Below are 2,711 nucleotides of genomic sequence, written 5' to 3' on the forward strand. Positions count from 1 at the left end.
TGTGTGTGTGTGTGTGTGTATGTGTTTATTCCTTTGATTTTTTTTAAAGAGAAAATGTGTTTACATTTAGTTAAGTTGAATATATTCAACTACTTAACTAAATGTAAACACATTTTCTGACAGTTTTCAATCCGGCCCACTAAATCATAGCACAGACAGCACTAATGAAAGTACTCAATAATGCTGAAAAATATCAGGCTGCTTAGTCACTTCAGGTTGTGTCTAGAAATCATAGGCTATGTTGTTACAATTTAGCATTTGTGAATCAGAAGGGGTCAAGCCATGAAGAGCCCCCAAATGTTCAACTCCTCTAATATTCAGGGGTAACTTAAGGAGGAAGACATACACTGTCAGTATCATATTAGTTTTGACTTAGTGAAAACACTAGCACCTTGTTCATCGCTCTGAAACCTAACCATCAGTTAAATGTTTTGTTACCTTCAGGGTTCAAAAATTAATTTCTTCTTTCAGCCACTCAATAAATCACCATTATTTTTTGAGTGGTGAATGAACCCCATCTACCAGCCACTTCCATACTGCAATTTGCATGTTGCAAATTGTGAACCTTGGTTAGTTTTCTAAATTGTACTGATCCCATAAGGCTGGTTTCTATAAGTGCAAATGTGTAAAAGCAGACACTGTAAAAAATGAATAGGTCGGTTTGTGAAAATTCAAAACCCATCGCTCCTGAACCAACTGCAATCAGATTCCCCCAATTACAGTATCTCCTCAGAGGCATGTGAAAAGAGTTCTCTCTTTATGGCAGGGTGAAACTGTTCTACAGGGGGCTGCGGTGCACTGCACACAGAGCCAATACTAACACTGGCACAGTCAGCTCTGTGTCATGGTATAAATCAGAAGTCTTGGCCACAGGTGGTCCATAGATCACAGTCACACCATGGTGTCAGGCGGAAACTGCGGATGTGCACACCACATGCCATGCCGCCAAAGAGAAAATCAATCACCCAGAGTGTCGGGGCTGCCAGCACCACCTCCACTTAGCCCTAGTGCCCACTATGCTGTGCCACCTACACCACATTAACAGCAGTAGGGACAGGCCCTCTGCCTCCACTGCCCTGCCAATCAGCACCCATGGTTCCTTAGCCCACAGAGGCAGCACAAATCAATCCAGTGAGATTTTGAGTGATTTCTAAACAATGGTGAACCCTGAGCTAAAGATATCTGGCTTGAAGAAAGGATTGGCAGAAGCAGAATGCATTCAGTTGTTTCAGCTGTATGGCTGGGAGCTATGAAATCAATTTACTGCAGAATAGAGAGACTGAGCCTGATGGGCCACAATTAAAAGAGCATGTAGTGTGAAGATTTTCCACACACATTTAAGAAAACGCATCGTCAATAAATCAATGCAGACAGAACAAAACTAAAGGGGGTCTAATCCGTCATTGTGGAGTCTGTCTTGGACATCTAGGGAAAAATTATGTTTTCTCATTGAATTAATGTGTAAGTTGTTCTGTTTCTTGAATCGTGATGGACATTTCTTCCCCTGTGACCTCATCAAACACTAGACTGAGTGAGTTCTACTCAGTTGAACATGAAGCCCATTTGCACTTTAATCTAGCCGTTACTGAGCTTGTACAGTGTAAAAAGAAAAGAGAAAGTTGACATTGGATTAATGACTAATGGTGTTTGGATTTTGCAGTCAGGAACAGGAAGGGACTTCTCTTCAAGTCTAATGAGCTGTCACACATCTCAAGGTCGTTTCACGATCAATACATATTGATATGTGTTTCACAATCCAGTCCCTGAGCACCTCTGTACAGTACTTAGCTTCATGAGAAGTGAGTCTTGCACACTGGATTCAGTTCATCTGTTTTTACTGCGCAACAAACTACCGGTATGTTCAATCATTAAAAATCAAATAAAAAGAAAAACATGTTGCAGTTTTTCTTCACAAATTATTTAGTTATGGCAAAAGACTATTCTGTGACCATTCATGGCTATTCTGCTAATTATTGGTACATTACTTTCCCCCCTCTTTCTCAAGCCACAGTTCAGCACCTAAATATCAGAGATGGTCCGATACAATTTTTTGATACCTGAACTTGAGTATCGGCCGACACAGAGTACTGATCCGATACCAGTGTGTCATATATCTTATTATGTTTTAACAACTGTGTACTACTAACCATGTATGGATGTGATATGATTTCTATCTTTGGCAGTCAGTTATAACGGAAAAAGAACATAAACTACTTTGACATTGATTTTCTTTTTAACATTGATTTTTTTTTTCTGTGGTATTGTATCGGTGTGTAAACTACATAACTTCCCAATACCAGCATTTTAGGCAGTATCCGAGGCCATACCGATACTGGTATCGGTATAGGAACATCTCTAGTAAATAGCGAGTAATCATGTGATCATTCATGGCTATGTGGCAAAAACGAGAAATAATTCATAAACATTCCAGATCAATTAGAGCGCATAGATTTTTTAAACACTTGACATGTTTTGTTTGCATACTCATAACTGAATATTACATTACACTACTTCCTAATAAATCAGGACAATGATGCTAGGGCTTCTGCAAATATAATGTACAGAATCTTTAAAAAACACCACCTTTATCTTTTGTGGTATATTGTGCCTTAATTACCACTGTGACCTGGGCGATTCTCTATGACCTTACGATAACGTTGCATGTCCACTGTGTCTGTGTGTGTGTGTCTGTGTCTGTGTGTGTGTGTGTG

General features: G+C 39.5%; 1 protein-coding gene across 2 annotated transcripts in view; it reads right to left on the bottom strand.

Moving 5' to 3' along the window:
- fibcd1b (fibrinogen C domain containing 1b) overlaps nt 1-2,711 on the bottom strand; it is a 111,652-nt gene that overhangs the window by 69,465 nt on the left and 39,476 nt on the right. The window lies entirely within an intron of this gene.

This window comes from Etheostoma spectabile, chromosome 16 (genome assembly GCF_008692095.1).
Source record: "Etheostoma spectabile isolate EspeVRDwgs_2016 chromosome 16, UIUC_Espe_1.0, whole genome shotgun sequence".
In the NCBI taxonomy this organism is placed as follows: Eukaryota; Metazoa; Chordata; class Actinopteri; order Perciformes; family Percidae; genus Etheostoma; species Etheostoma spectabile.